Genomic DNA, 17,265 nt, shown 5'->3' with positions numbered 1-17,265 from the left:
AAAAAAAAAAAAAAAAAAACCAGGAAAGAAGGGTCAAAATGTCCCTGAATGCCATTAAGTTCAAACGTCAGAACACCAAAGCTGGTCGCAGCATTATTCATAATACCCAAAACGTGGAAACTCAAATGTCCATCAACAGATAAATGAACAATGTGTTTCATATCCATATGATGGAGCAGAATTCCACCTTAAATGCTGCAATGTGGATGAACCTTGAGCATGCTGTGTTCAGTGAAATAAGCTAGACACAAAAGAACAAATATTCTACAATTCCCATGATAGGAGGTACCTAGAATTGGTAAATTTATAAAGAAAGTAGATTAAAAGTAACCAGAGGCTAGGGAGAGGGGAAAATGGGGAGTTATGGTATAATGAGTAGAGTTTCTGTTTGGGATAATGAAGAAGCTCTGGAAATAGATGGTGGTGATTGTTGCAAAGCTTTGCGACTATGTTTAGTGCCACTACATTGTACACTTAAAAATGGTTAAAATGGGCTGAGCATGACGGCTCACACCTGTAATCCCAGCGCTTTGGGAGGCTGAGGTGCGAGGATCACTTAAGCCCAGTTCAAGGCCAACCTGGGCAACATGGTGAGACCTCCATCTCTACAAAGAAAAAAAAATTCGCTGGGCCTGGTGGTGCACACCTGTGGTCCCAGCTACTTGGGATGCTGGGTTGGGAGGATCACCTGAGCCTGGGAGGGGAAGGCTGCAGTGAGCCATGATCTCACCACTGCACTCCAGCCCAGGCAACAGAGCGAGGTGCTGTCCCAAAAGAACAAAAAATAGGATCAAAGTGGCAAATTGTATATTATGTTTTACCACACGCAAAAAATAGCTGGGCTGGCGTTGTTGAGTGACTTTGTCGCTCTGTGGCCTTAGGTTCCTTGTTAATCTGAGGGCTGACTACTGTTCCGATTGTGGAAATAACAGGTCATCCATTTTATTAATGTTTTTGGGAGACATAGTCTCGCTCTGTCACCCAAGACTGGAGTGCCGTGGCGCGATCTCGGCTCACTGCAACCTCCGCCTCCCAGGTTCAAGCCATTCTCGTGCCTCAGCCTCCCAAGTAGCTGGGACTACAGGCACCCACCACCACGCCCAGCTAATTTTTGTGGTTTTAGTGGAGGCAGGTTTTCAGCATGTGGCCAGGCTGGTCTCAAACTCCTGACCTCAGGTGATCCACTCTCCTGGGCCCAAAGTGCTGGGATTACGGCCAACCATTCATTTTATGTAGGAGTGGAGGAGATCCCTGAGGAGTTCTAACATCAGCCCTGCATGTGACTGCCAGCTCCCTCTGGAGAAAGCAGGTCTCAGAGGCTACACGCACTTTCCATGCTGCAGCTTTGCTGAAGGGTAGATTAGTGGGAAGCAAACTGTGGCCACTTAAATCCCGGAACACCTCAGCGCCATCTATATCCTGCCTTCCGGTTTGTTATTAATAATGTAAGGACAGATAGGCTAGCTTAAGCAAAAGTGAGCAATTAACCCAAGAATGAAAATGGTTGCACCTTAGGAAGATTCCGGAAACATGGACTAGGAACTCCTACGGCTCTCCATTTCTGTGCTACTATATATTGCTCTCTAAGGAGACCAACTTTGCTACTCAGTCCTGATGGGGCTGGGAAAGGGCTGCCCCTGAGCTCCCAAGCTTACACAGAGACAACCTCCATTGGCCCCACTTGGAGTTTTAGTAGAGAAACATTTGACCTAGTTTGAGTCAAATGCCGGACCCTGTCCCTTCAGCTGGCAGCGGGCAGGTTGGGATGAGTGGATGATAAAGACCTGGCCACCCTCTGTGACCTGTTGACTGGACCCAGCGCCAGAAGACAAGGGATCATTGAAAGCTGGCAGACATCCCAAAAGGAGCTGGCTGTCCACACTCCCTCAGTCAGGCCAAAACGAGGCTCCCCTGACTCTTGGTGGACAGGACCAGGTGTAGCTCTGCCGTTGAGGGAAAACCAGGATGGCCTGCTGCTCTCAGGTCCTGAAAGGGCCTTGGAACAAAGGCCTTTAGGAAGTTTTAGGTCACAAAAAGGCAACAGACGCTGCCGAAAGCAACAACTGCTTTGGGTCCAGAAGAACCTCCCTGAGCATAAGAAGAGAGGCAGTTGCATAGATGTGTTGGCCTCTTGGCTCAACTGTGAAAAGCAGCCTGGGGCAACAAATTTGAATCAAAGCAGCTGGATTTAGTAAAAGGCTATTGCTTTACCCAGTGCCCTTCAAGGACTGAAAGTGCTTTAATATCCATAAACTCCCCGGACCCTCCTCCCAAGGCCCTAGTCTCCAAACCCACGTCCTCTGGATGGAGTTGAGTGGCCAAGGATGGGACCAAGACTCCACATGGATCCAGGGGCTCATTCCGTGATGCTGTCATCTCCTAGGGCCCTCCAAGGGTACAGGGAATTGTTTTACTGACAGGTAGGCCAGGATATCTCATAAGCTTCTTGGGCACAAGATGGAATGGTATGGGTGGAATTCCAGCACAATTAGGCACATCCGTGGTTGGGTGAACACAACCATACAAGGGGGAGAGGTCTCCACCGGTGGCCTGTGCAGCCCTGCCATGTTTCTTGCTGGTCAATGTGTTAAATGACAAGTTGGAATACCACTAAATACGGCTGGGTGTGGTGGCTCATGCCTGTAATCCCAGCACTCTGGGAGGCTCACTTGAGGTCAGGAGTTCAAGGCCAACCTGGCCAACATAGTGAAACCCCCTTCTCTACTAACAATACAAAAAATTAGCCAGGCATGGTGGCGCACATTGTAATCCCAGCTACTTGGGAGGCTGAGGCAGGAGAATTGCTTGAACCTGGGAGGTGGAGGTTGCAGTGAGCCAAGATCACGCCACTGTACTCCAGCCTGGGCAACAGAGTGAGACTCCGTCTCAAAAAAAAACAAAATAAAAAAACCTGGTGTGGTGGCTCACGTCTGCAATCCCAGCACTTTGGGAGGCCAAGGCAGGCAGATGACCTGAGGTCAGAAGTTTGAGGCCACACTGGCCAACATGGTGAAGCCTTGTCTTCACTAAAAATACAAAAATTAGCTGGGTGTGGTGGTGGGCACTTGCAATCCCAGCTACTCAAGAGGCTGAGGCAAGAGAATCGCTTGAACTCAGGAAGCCGAAGTTGAAGTGAGCTGAGATCATACCACTGTACTCCAGCCTGGGTGACAGGGCTAGACTCAGTCTCAAAAAAAAAAAAAAAAGAGAGAGAGAGAGATAAAACTAAAAACTGTATTATTATATTATTATATCATTATATGTATATTTCACAAGGCTCTGAGAAATACCCAGTGATTTGAGTAAGAGGAGTATAGTTCAAAGAGATCTTAGAGACTAGAATAATGAAATATGACATCCAAAGGATATATCTCAACAGGAATAAATAAGTAAATGAAAATGAGAATTCATACAATATGTTTAGCAGCCCTTGGTCCTTACCACAGCACTTTAAGTTAGCTGGGCTAGTGTATACTTGGCTGGTTAGATAATAGGGTTTTTCTCATATGTTAAGTCTGGAGGCAATTAGAAGTGTCGATGTAGCAGCTCTGCTCTATGGAAGACAGCATCTCTGTGAGTCTCTTGGCTTGTACCCCATGGTCATAAGGTAGCTGCTGCCGCTCCAGCCATTTCTACATTCATAGCTAGAGGTAGGGGAAGAACAACTGCTAGCCACAATGATCTCTTCTAGCTAAAATGCAAAAGCTTCCACCGGCAAACCGGAAGTCAACTAGAAATTGACGAGAAATCTGTCATGTGGCTACTCATAGCTATAAGGGAGACTGAAAATATGAGCATTTAGATTTCTTTTCAGTCTATAGAGAAGTCTGGAAAAGGGCAAGTGAGTTAAAGGTATTGTATTCCATTTTACATTTGGAGAAAACGTAGGGTTGAGTAAGTGAAATATTGCCCCAGTTGAGAGAAGTTAAATATTTTCCCCAATATCATATAGTTCATAGACTGGATACAGGTTTGAATCTAGGACTTTCTCCGAATTTTATTGCATATTTCACAGTGCTGCCTTCCAGGATTAATATCACAGGAGGAAACTTGACAGGAACATCCTGGAACATCTTTTGAGTGGAGGAACTCATTACATAAACGCAGGATGAGGAAAACATTTCTTTTGAAAAAAGATGTGTAAGTTTAGCTTACCACAAACTTAATAGAAACCAAAACTGTAAAGACAGGATGCCTCGGGGGCTGCATCCAGAGAGGTGTCCAGATGGAGACAATCGAGCCACAGATGTGATAGGCCCTAGGGGGGTATGATGCTGTGTTCTGGGGTCATTCCTCAAGAAGAAAGGTGACCATCTACAGAGATCTGGAGGGGACAGAACTTTTTTGGGGGGTGGGGGCCTGTCTAAAGCCTTGTCACCCAAGAGGAGAGTGAAGCACCAGGGGATTGTAGCCTGGGGGAGGGGCATCCTACAACTCAACCGTCTTTGTTTTCAAATGTCTTAAGGGCTATGAGATGAACCAGAATGTATGTTGTCCCAGAGACCAGAATGAGAAGTGATGGGCAGAACTCTCAGGGAAGATTTTAGCCCAACATAAAAGAAACCCCCGAAACCAGGGCTGTCCATGAGTGGAGGGGCCCAGGACATAGAGGGGCTCCAGGAGAAGCTGGAGAGAAGATGTTGCTGATTCCTGCACCCATGGACACGGATGCCCTCCATCTCTAAGAGCTATAAAAAGGCAGGTCTGCAAGCAAATACCCAGGAAAGCAGCTCTCTCCCCATCTATGTTCAGTTATGGGGTGGGCGTGAGGAAAGGATCTCTAGTAAAAGTTAAGTGATAGGAACAGTGAACATTTTTATGGGCAACCCCAAAATATTTCAAAATCATGTTTTATCTCTGAAGTTGTTGCTTTCTTTTTAATATTTGGCGCCATGGTTGGGCTTTTTAAGATACAAGGAGGAGAGCATTCGAACCCTTAAATAATGAGGTTGATGGAAGGAGATTCATCATCTCAACAGCCATATCACCACTTAGGAGTTCCTGCACCTTCTAAGCTGAGCTCTGCAGAGACCTGAGACCGTAGCTCACGGCAGTCCTGCATATGGCATCTGCCCCGGCATCTCTACTTCTCTCTGCATCTCACAGGCAAGCTCCTTTGGCAGGAAGGATACAAGCAGGTAGTTTGTTTCCATCGAACAAGACGCAGCCCTATTGGCACCCCTTTGACGGAACACTACTAATGCCTGGTTCAATTACCTGTGGCCAGGGAACAGCATTGACATTCAGGATGCTCCATGGCCTTCCAAGCACTAGAATGTAGGCAAAAGAACACCCTGGGACACCTTTCTGGTTTAAGTCGATGGGTTCAAGGCCTGCCTGGGATAGCCATCGTCACTGAGCTCACCGGGTAGTTTTTATACCCCAAAGGGCTCTGGTGTCTCAGAGTAAATAGGCCTGACATTCTTGTCAAACAGCACCTGTGGGGGAGACCCCGTAAGTGCAGAGGAGGAGTCAGGAGCCTCAGCCTATATCCATATAAATAATAAAGAAGAAAATAACTAGCGATATAACCATAGTAGTTATTCACAGGTGATCTTAGTTATTCACAGGTGATCTTAGTTATTCATAGGTGATCTTAGTTATTCACAGGTGATCTTAAGTTATTCACAGGTGATCTTAGTTATTCACAGGTGATCGTAGTTATTCACAGGTGATCTTAGTTATTCACAGGTGATCTTAGTTATTCACAGGTGATTTTAGTTATTCACAGGTGATCTTAGTTATTCACAGATGATCTTAGTTATTCATAGGTGATCTTAGTTATTCATAGGTGATCTTAGTTCTTTTACTAATGCCTTTCAGGTTGAGAAGTGTGAACCTGGGGTGACATTGTGAAAGGAATGACCTTAAGGCAAGACGCTTTAGCCCTCTGTCACGCCCCTGTAAGGGCTGCTGGAGGGCGCCTCAGCTGTGCGGCAGCGCCAGCGCTGGGAAAGTGCCCCCTGTTTAGCCAGCTAGGGAAAGAGATGTCCAAGATGGCCAAGATGTCTCCATCCTCGGGGGAGTTAGGAGAAAACTCGGCTCCTCCAAGCTCTGGAGATGGCCCTGGTGGTTGTCAGGTAGGCCCGCAGACATCTGGAGGCTTGTTCTATGTGATACTATGCTTCAGCGGTCACGTTCCATGTCCAGTCTCATGTTCCGCTTCTGCACCTGGTTCCTTTTTTCTTAGAAGAGATAATCAGTAATAGTAATATAAATCTTAATGTCTTTGTTCTTTCTTGACAAGTATGGAACAGGGCTGATGCATTATGCTCCTTACCTCATCTCGGCTACTAGAACGTCTTGGGCCCCCACCTGTGTGACGTGTGATGTAACTGATCCTATCACTGACCACCAATGCCACGCCCTATCTGCCCTGCCCCCAGCTTGTACCACACCCTCCCTACCCTGCCCTCAGCTTTGTACTCAATAAAAGTCAGAGCATCCAGGCACTCAGGGCCACTGCCAACTCCGAACTTTGGTTGGCAGTGGACCCCTGGGCCCAAACTCTCTTTTCTCTAAGTCTGTGTCTTGTGTTTTTTATTTCTACAGTTTCTTGTCTCCACACCAATAGAGAGGGCCTCAAAGGACCCTGTAGGGTTGGACCCTACAGCACCTGAGGAGGAGTGTTTTTTTAAAGCGTTCTCCTTAAATTGTTCACACTCCAAAAAAGCTAAGACTGTGTGTGGGGCTCTTTGAGAAAGAGAGGTTACCAAGAGGGTCTGTGAGCCATGGAAAGTCAAGTGGCAGAGTCAGCTGCAGGTTCACGGGTCCCAAGCCAGGGATCAGCAGAGTCTAAGGACTTTATTCCACTAAGCTGAGCTGGATCCTGTCCCCTTCAGTCATGATTTGAACCCACCTAGAGATAAGGGGTGGCTTCCACCCTACACACCTTCAGTCTTCAGGCCGCCTTGGTGAGGCCTGAGCATCTAATGTAATTGTCTTCACTTGAGCCTTGGCTGTCAGACCCCTGGAGAGCTAATTTGGTTTCTTTCCTTTAACATTGGATTTCCCCAAACCATCTGCTTCCCCTGTGGAAATACAGGCAGGATCAGCTCTTATCCCAGGGTAGAATCTCCGATACTCTGCAAGACGCCGAGGAGCCAGAGCTGACCTGGCCAAGCAAGGCGGTGCGTGACCCGGCGGGGCTCACACGCCCTGCAAAGACAGGCAGTGATGCTTGCAGACCTCAGTATAGTCTGGGCTGAGCTACTGACCCTCTGTACCACACTGGGACCTGGGAAGGCACGGGGATCATTATTCCTAACACAAGGAGAAACAGGGCCAAAGGAAAGAATCATGGACACCAGGGACCATAAAACTCAAGCAAGCCTGGAGAAGGGTGTGGTTACAGTAGAAAGCGCAGAGACTGTAAAGAGACCTATGGGCAATTTATGTTTCAGACATGTTTCAACTAGCGTGTCTTGAGCCTCATACCTCATATAATTTGGAGCTAACAAAACATACCAGGCCAGGTACAATGGCTCACGTCGATAATCCCAACACTTTGGGAAGCTGAGATGGGAGGATCGCTGGACCCCATCTCTGTGAAAAATTTTAAAACCAGCCAGCGTGGTGGTACACACCAGTGTCACAGCTACTAGGGTGTGAGGCGGAAGGATGGATTGAGCCCCTGAGGTGGAGGCTGTAGTAAGCCGTGATCACACCACTGTACACTCCAGCCTGGGTGACAAAGTGAGACCTTGTCTCTAAACAAACAAACACACACGGCCAGGCGTGGTGGCTTACGCCTGTAATCCCAGCACTTTGGAAGGCTGAGGCAGGCAGATCACATGAGGCCAGGAATTTGACACCTGCCTGGACAACATGGTAAAACACCGTCTCTACTAAAAATATTAATACAAAAATTAGCTGGGTGTGGTGGTGCATGCCTGCAATCCCAGCTACTTGGGAGGCTGAGGCATGGGTCACTTGAACCCAAAACGTTGAGGTTGCAATGAGCTGAGATTGTACCACTGCGCTCCAGCCTGGACAACAGAGTGAGACTCCATTTCAACAAACAAATAAAAAAAGCCTTCACCGAGTAGTTTGTTTTATTTTTATTTATTTATTTATTATTTTTGAGACAGAGTTTAGCTCTTGTTACCCAGGCTGGAGTGCAGTAGCATGATCTTGGCTCACTGCAATCTCCGCCTCCCAGGTTCAAGCAATTCTCCTGCCTCACCCTCCCAAGTAGCTGGGATTACAGCCATGCGCCACCACGCCCGGCTAATTTTGTACATTTAGTAGAGACTGGGTTTCACCATGTTGGTCAGGCTGGTCTCAAACCCCTGACCTCAGGTGATCTGCCCACTTCAGCCTCCCAAAGTTCTGGGATTACAGGCATGAGCCACCGTGCCTGGCCTTTTATTTTTTTAAGGTTCGTCAAGTGAAACTGTGGGAAAGGAGAGAATGAGCAAATACATCTAACCCTTTGTGATCAATTAGTTACAAACACCATTGCACTCACACTAGCAGACACGCAGTAGTTTTTTTAATATTATAAGCTCTTATTGAAAATCACATGTATATGATATGCATATGTATGAAAATTATATGTGTATGTAAAACAATGGCAACACGGAAGTTTCAATTTAGAAGAGACAGTAGAGATACCATTCCTGAGTGGGGTGCTGGGATGCATCTGCAGGTCAGCTATGCAACTGTTGAGTTTCTTGCTGGGGCAGTGCTGGGTGGCAGTGGCTTCCATGAACTTCCATGAGGAGTCAGGGTTGCTCAGAGGGATGCAGGCCAGAGTCATGATGCCGACGTGAGATAATACAACTTTGATTAAGGTTTATGGTAAAGTCACAGCTTTGTTTAAGAATGAACTAAAACTGATGAGATTTCTGAGCTTCTGACCAAACGTGGAGCACATAAAAGGAAGTCCGTTAAGGTTAAGAATCATTTGAGCCAGGCACAGTGGCTCACACCTGTACTCCCAACATTTTTTTTTTTTTTTTGAGATGGGATCTCGCTCTGTCACCCGGGCTGGAGCGCAGTGGCGCAATCTTGGCTCACTACAGCCTCCACCTCCTGGGCCATTCCCCTGCCTCTGTCTCCTGAGTAGCTGGGATTACAGGTGTGCGCCACCACACCCGGCTAAGTTTTTGTATTTTTAGTGGAGACGGGTTTTGCTATGTTGGCCAGGGTGGTCTCAAACTCATGACCTCAAGTGATCCACCCGCCTCAGCCTCCCAAAGTGCTGGGAAAACAGGCATGAGCCACTGCACCCAACCCAGATCCACTTTTCTTAATCTTTGAAAGAGTCATCAGTGATGAAGAAAATGAGCAGGAAAATGAAGACGAAATGCAACGATAATATTCAGCAAATTAAGGTTAGGAATCCCCTGAATCCCTTGGAAATGAGAGAGCTAGTTTCCTGAGAATGTGCCTGGAAGCCCACATTTCTCTAAGCTTTGGAGATGGAAAGCACGGAGGAGTTCCTCAAGTCCCCATCAGTACCGGAAGCAGCAACACCTTATCTCTAGCGTCTCGGGGAGCCGTCACTGGCTTGGATACCTTTCCATCACAATCCCCTGATGCTGAAAGAGACTCAGGGGAACGTCTAACTCTTCTGGCATACACCCTGCCCCAGCTAGACCTAGGAAAACGTAGACCCAAATTCAGTGGCCACCACCTTTTTCTACCAGGCTGCCCTTCATTTCCTTCTGGGCCAGCACTGAGTCCTCCATCATCTCCCATGCTCCCAGATCCTCCTGCACATACCAAAGTGTTGGAAGGTATAACAGTCATTTGATCATGAATGACATCTTGACCACTCTCCAGATTTAAAGCAAATGCAGAGGAGGGAGGGTAATAGCTCTTCAGTTATTGCAAACCTCTCTCTCCCGAGGAGAGGAGTGTGTTGTCAGGCTCTGGCTGACACAAGCAAATGTTTCATCATTTTCTCGATAATAAGAGTTAGCTCTTACATCTAGTATAATTTATATCTCCTTTCAATTGTAGTAGGTTGGAAATTGTTGAATAACCAATGTATAAACATAGTCTAGCCAAGAAAACAGAATCCAAAACAGGTAATTCATCAGAGATAATTTAATGTGGGAAACTGATTAAGCAGCTATTGACAAATCACTAAGAAAACAAAGAAGTAATGAAAAATCATAGCCAGGGAAAGCAGCTGCCAGCCCTAGAGCTGTGGGTCAGAGGGAGGCGATGGGATTGTCAGATCTTAGAAGCCCGGAGGAGGGGCCATGCAGAGTTGGGGCTCAGATCTTGAGAAGGGGGCATGCCCCAGCTATTGCTGGTGACTCTGGAGGCTGTGGAGAGGTGACTCTTCAAACTTTCCTGAGGTGAGCAAGCAAGAAAGAAAAAGCTGGCCACCCCCTCTTCCCCACAGCCTGGCTCCTCCCAGCAAAGGGAGAGCTGTCATAACTTGAACATATCGGAATCTTTGACAATTACCTACAATTGAACATCATCATTCTGGAATTAAGACTATGTTTTGCAGCTTGAAGTCACTGGGGAATTTCACCCTAAGAGTGATCAGGAAAGTCTGGGACTGGTCACACGTCTATCCTGGGCCAGGGAACAACTACCCCCACTGACCACAATTTAGAAATATTGTGAGACAAAAGAAAGGTACTTCAAGATCGTGACCCACCGACCCTGCTTGTTCCACCTCCTGGGTGCAAATACAACGTGCCTGACACATAGGAGACGCACAATACATGGCATTTTTCCTATGGAATCCTACTAACTTAAGCGTAAGAGCGTTGAAATCCACCTTACCAAGAGATTACAAAGTCCTGGGGTTCCAGTTGTGCCAGGAACAGCGTTGTCTGAAAGTGACTCTGGGAGCTCACTCTGGGCTTCGTGCATGAAGAGCTCACTGGGATTCCCCTTCTCTGAGTGGGAGGAGTCGCCCCAAGCTCAGCTTCCCACAACTAGTAGCTTAACAGGGAACTGCAGCATCCCTGGTCCCGGAGTCCCCAAGGCCTGGGCTTCTTCCAGTGCTGTCACCAGTTAGCACTCAAATCCAGACTGCCTGTCCCCAAGCAGTCTGTGGGGCCTTCCCTTAATCAGGCTGCTTTCATATTTGCCCTGCAAATAAAGGCCAAGTTTCCTTCTCTGGAACATGCCAACTCTGTCTTGCCAACCCTCGCCGGAACTGTACATTTTCCCTCCTCTTACGCTACCTCCTCAGAAATAAATAAAAGATCTTCTTAGATTACGCCTGTAATCCCATCATTTTGAGAGGCCAAGGCAGGTGGATCACCTGAGGTTAGCAGTTGGAAACCCGCCTGGCCAACACAGTAAAACCCTGTCTCTACTAAAAGCACACACACAAAAAAAAAAATTAGCTGGTCGTGGTGGCGGGGGCCTGTAATCCCAGCTACTCAGGAGGCTGAGGCAGGAGAATGGCTTGAACCCAGGAGGCAGAAGTTGCAGTGAGCTGAGATTGCGCCATTGCACTCCAGCCTGGGCAACAAGAGTAAAACTATGTCTCAAAAAAAATAAAATATTATTTTACCCATGCCATTGGGCCTCATGGGATTCATCCTCAACCCTGATGCTTTGCAGGTGGTGACCCAGATAGAGCCCGTCTTGCACAACAGTTCCAAGTTAATTCTGGGGAACACATGACAAGGGTAGGTTGACACAGACACCCAAGGCCCTATATTTGAGTCTCTTTCTACCCAAATTTATGGACCTCTTCACACCAAATGCAGAGAGTACCCCAAATGGATCTCCTTTGAATCAGCTCTTTACCTTAACACACACTGTGCCCACCACCATCCACCGAAAGTCCCTTCCTCTCTTCCTCATGAAGTCCTTCCTTCCCACCAAGGCCCAGCTCAGTGCCTCATCAGCCCATCATCAGACCTTGTGGCAGAGACCTCCTGCTGATGGGATTATCAGATCCTAGAGACCCTGCCCCCTTTCTGGAGGGTTCAGTCGGTGCTGGAAGGAGCTGCTCAGCCAATCTCCCTGCATCTGCAAGGGATGATGGGACCACTTCTTGCCGGCAGAATCAAAGTGGAAGTGGTGAGCATAACTTCCAGCACAGAAGCAAGTGTGTCTTCTCGGCTTTTTCTCTTCTAATGGCTCCATGGAGGAATCTAGAGGAAGGAAAAAAAGATCTTGGATCCCTGAATGACCTTATGAAATAACATGAAAGGTGCCTCAGCAGGACGGCTTGTGCACTGGCAGGATGCAGTGAGGGATGTCGTGTATGAGATGCTAGGACTCCTGGGCTTGTCTGCTGCAGCAGCCGGCATTGTGGCCCTCATTGCAACCCACTGCTACTTTGCTTGGCCTTCTATAGACATCTGATGCTGCATGTTACTTGAGGATGCTTTGAGTGACAAGCATCAGAAGCCCAAAGTCAAACCTACTTTTTTTTTTTTTTCTTGAGACAGGTCTCACCCTGTCAGCCAGGCTGGAGTACAGTGGTACGATCATAGTTCACTGCAGCCTCCTCCTCCCAGGCTCAAGTGATCGTCCCACTTCACCCTCCCATGTAGCTGGGACTACAGGCCTGTGCTACCACGCCTGGCTAATTTTCTTGTGTGTGGGCATTTTTTGCAGAGACAGGGTTTCACCGTGTTGCCCAGGCTGGTCTTGAACTCTTGGGCTCTAGTGATCCACCCCCCTTGGCCTTCCAAAGTGCTGGGATTACTGGCATGAGCCACTGCGCCTGACCGAAACATTTTTAAGCAATAAGGAACTTCTGTAAAATACAGGAAAGTCAGAGGAGGGGAGTTCCATGGCTGACTGTTCTCAGCACATAGGTTTTTGCCCTTGTGTTTATCCCTTCAAAGACACAAGGTAGCTACCATCACTCAAGGCTTCATGTCATCACGATGCCTATGTCTAAAGGCTGGAAGAGAAAAATTTCCTTCAGTGTGTCTCTTTTTTAAGAACATGAGCTGGGTGCAGTGCTCACGCCTGTAATCCCAGCACTTTGAGAGGCTGAGGCAGGCAGATTACCTGAGGTCAAGCATTCCAGACCAGCCTGACCAATGTGGTGAAACCCTGTCTTTACTAAAAATAAAAAAAATTAGCCGGGTATGGTGGTGCGAGCCCGTAATCCCAGCTACTTGGGAGGCGGAAGTAGGAGAATTGCTTGAACCCGGGAAGCAGAGGTCGCAGGGAGCCGAGATCACGCCACTGCACTCCAGCCTGGGAAACAGGGCAAGACTCCATCTCACAAAAAAAAAAAAAAAAAGAAAAAAAAAGAATATGAAAAACATCCCCAGAATTCCCACAGAAGACATCTCCTTACATCCCATCGGCCAGAAATGATCACATGCTCATTCCTAAACTAAGGCAAGTAGAGTGGAAGGAATTACCATGGCAGGTCAGGCAAAACAGTACTCATTCTCCCTCGCCCGGGGCTGGGAGGGTCCTGCCTCACCTGGAGCACGTGGCCTCCAGACACCCGGAGTCAAGCGGGACATAGCAGCTTAGCGGGCCCTAACACTGGAGCCAGACTCATTTATCTCCCACACTGTGCTCTACCATCTCAACCTGTGAAAGGCATACACTGCTGGCAGCAGATCTGTATTTTGAAGATTTTATAGGGGGAGGGTTGGAGAGAGATATTGTGCCAGGCACTAAATGATGGGGCGTGACCCAGGAGCCAATAAATAATTGCAACAAGGTGATCCTTACTTCGTGCTCCAAGATGTCTCACAGGCCTTCGTGTTGGCATTTATGAAATGCAAATAACCTGTCTAATCTCTAAGGTCTCAAGTCTTCTGATTGTAATCTCCTGAGGCCAGGAGCTGGGTCTTCAGGTCTTCACTTTCTGTGTCCCCAGCACAAGCTCTGGGGGCAGGGTTGACATGCAGTGTGGACAGTAGCCATTCAAGAATTTTCACATTTTCGGGCTGGGCACAGTGGCTCATGCCTGTAATCCCAGCACTTTGGGAGCCAAAGGCAGGGAGATCACAAGGTCAAGAGTTCGAGACCAACCTGGCCAACATGGTGAAACCCCATCTCTACTAAAAAAAAAGCACAAAAATTAACCAGGCGTGATCCCAGCTAATTCGAGAGGCTGAGGCAGGAGAACTACTTGAACCCAGGAGGCGGAGGTTGCAGTGGGCTGAGATCACGCCACTGCAACAGAGCAACAGAGCCAATAAATAATTGCAAGGGCAACAGCCTGGGCAACAGAGCAAGACTCCGTCTTGAGGGGCTGGGGAATAATTTTAACATTTTCGACTCTGTGACAGACCACACTATTCATGAAATGGAGTAATTTGTAGCTGTTATTGAAGCATGAAATCTGAATTTCATGCTCTGAGAGTGGTCTGCAAGAGTGACTCATAGCTGGTGAGTGAGGCTGTGTGGGGCACACTGCAGAGGCCTTGTAGGGAAGGAGACAGACTTGAGCTCAAATCCTGGCTCTGCCACTTACTGAGTGACCTTCGACAAGTGACTTAACCTCTAAACTCCTGGCTCTCCTCTATAAAACGAAGGGCAGGGCGGGCACAGTGGCTCATACCAGTAATCCCAGCACTTTTGGAGCCAGAGGCAGGTGGATCACTTGAAGTCAGGAGTTTGAGACCAGCCTGACCAACATGGTGAAACCGTGTCTTTACTAAAAATACAAAATTAGCCAGGCAGGCACCTGTAATCCCAGCTACTTGGGAGGCTGAGGCAGGAGAATCACTTGAACTGGGGAGGCAGAGGTCTCAGTGAACAGAGATTGTGCCATTGCACTTCAGCCTGGGCAACAAGAGCGAAACTTCATCTCAAGTAAAATAAAATAAAATGAGGGGCAGCTCCTACTAATCAGAGCATAGGGAGGGACCCGGTAAATGATGGGCGACCTTGTCATTATGCTGCTGTGATCACGAGGTGCTCTTGGAGAGCAGGAGGTATGAATGAGGAAACTCAGCACTGGGGCTGCACCTAGAGTCCAGGAACGGGCAGGAAAGGGTTAGAATTAGAGATTTTGGATAAAGGAGTAAGCGCTGCCTGTCGCAACCATCTACTGACTCCTGGGCCATCTCTTGAAGATTTTCAACACTGGTAAAATTTCTGTCTTTGAGCACTACCCCTAGAAAGTCTTGGCAATTTCAGGATTAACCATAAAATCTTTCCAATGACCTGCCCTCTCTGTTTTTTGACCTCCTCACTCACTCTCATGGTCCAGGGGCTTTCAAATTTGTTTGTCCATGACCCAACCATACGTGTGACTCAGTACACACAGGCACCATAGAAATAGCCACATCTACATCTATAAATTGAAAGGAAAGCTTTATGATATAATACGTATCCTTTCTGCATGTGATGTGCCCTGCTGTTTTCTATTCTATTCTATTTCATTTTTATAGATGCTGGTTGCAACCCACTAACTTAATTTTATGATCCACTAATGGGCTGTGTCTCTCAATTTGAAAAACACTGCCTCAGACTTTTCTATTACTTCACTCCAGTTTTAGAGATTGAGATGTTGAGGGGAGCCAGGTGCAGTGGCCTACACTACAGGGGTGTGCCTGTAGTCCCAGATCCTCAGGAGGCTGAGGCAGGAGGGCCACTTGAGGCCAGGAGTTTGAGACCCCATCTCTAAATTTAAATTTATTAAATTTTTTAAAATCAGGAGAAACCAGCAATGAAGACTGAAATGAATAAAATAGAACAAAGGGACCCTTCATTAGCTCAATCCAAGCACCACATTCTCCAATCCCTTTTCTGTCATTCAAACTCACTCCAGCCCTGCCCAGAACCCCTGATCCACTGACCTTACCACCTTCTCCCTCTCACATCCTTGTGATGCCACTTCCCCTTTATCTGATTTAGATTACAAAGGGCATAATAATAAGTCATTACTTGATTTGTTCAATAAACAGTTACTGGCAGGGCGCGGTGGCTCATGCCTGTCATCCCAGCACTTTGGGAGACCGAGGTGGGTGGAACACCTGAGGTCAGGAGTTCAAGACCAGTCTAGACAACATGGCGAAACCCCGTCTCTACTAAAATACAAAAAAATTATCTGGGTGTGGTGGCAGGTGCCTGTAATCTCAGCCACTGGAGAGACTGAGGCAGGAGACTGGCTTGAACTCGGGAGGCGAAGATTGCAGTGATCCAAGATCGCGCCATTGCACTCCAGCCAGGGTGATCGAGCAAAACTCCATCTAAAAAAAAAAAAAATTACTGAGGGCCCACTCTGTGCCAAGCACTGTTCTAAGGTACTGAGGATACCAGAGTGAACCAAACAAAAGACTGGCCTGTAAACGTATTTTTATTGGGGAGAAACAGACAATAAGAAAATAAACAAGAACATTTAAACTATTTCAGTGTACAGGCATACCTCAGAGAGAACGTTGTAGGTTTGGTTCCAGATCACTGCATTAAAACAAACATTGCAATCAAGTGAGTCACACAAATTTTTGTTTCCCAGTGCATACGAAAGTTATGTTTACACTACACTATGCAATAGCATTATGTCTAAAAAATATGTACATACCTTAATTTTAAAATACTTTATTGCTTAAAAAAATGCTAACAATCATGTGAGCCTTCAGTGAGTCATGTTTTTTGCCTCAATGTATGACTGCTGACTGACTGGGATGATGGTTGCTGAAGTTTGGGGTGGCTGTGGCAATTTCCTCAAATAAGGCGACATGAAGTTTTCTGCATTGATTGACCCTTCCTTTCATAAAATATTTCTCTGTAGCCTGTGATAGTATTTGATAGCTTTTTTTTTTTTTTTTAGATGGAATTCTGCTCTTGTTGCCCAGGCTGGAGTGCAATGGTGCAATCTCGGCTCACCGTAACCTCTGCCTCCTGGGTTCAAGCGATTTTCCTGCCTCAGCCTCCCAAGTAACTGGGATTACAGGCATGCGCCACCACACCTGGCTAATTTTTGTATTTTTAATAGCGACCGGGTTTCTCCATGTTGGTCAGGCTGGTCTTGAACTCCTGGGCTCAGGTGATCCACCCACCTCGGCCTCCCAAAGTGCTGGGATTACAGACATGAGCCACTGCGCCTGGCCTAGCAATTTACCCGTAGCAGAACTTCTTTCAAAATTGGAGTCAGTCCTTTCAAACCCTGCCACTGTTTTATCAACTAAGTTTGTAATATGCTAAACATTTTGTTGTCATTTTAACAATGTTCATAGCATCTTGACCGGAAATAGATTCCATCTTGAGAAGCCACTTTCTTTGCTCATCCATAAGAAGCAGCTCATCTGTTAGGTTGATGCAAAAGTAATTGTGGTTTTGCCATTACTTGTAATGGCTTACTGAATATTAACATTAAAGTTTTTTCATGAGATTGCAGCAATTCAG

This window comes from Cebus imitator, unplaced genomic scaffold, assembly GCF_001604975.1.
Source record: "Cebus imitator isolate Cc_AM_T3 unplaced genomic scaffold, Cebus_imitator-1.0 Scaffold187, whole genome shotgun sequence".
NCBI classification, from domain to species: Eukaryota; Metazoa; Chordata; class Mammalia; order Primates; family Cebidae; genus Cebus; species Cebus imitator.
The sequence above is the reverse complement of the archived record's forward strand: the minus strand, read 5'-3'. Positions refer to the sequence as shown.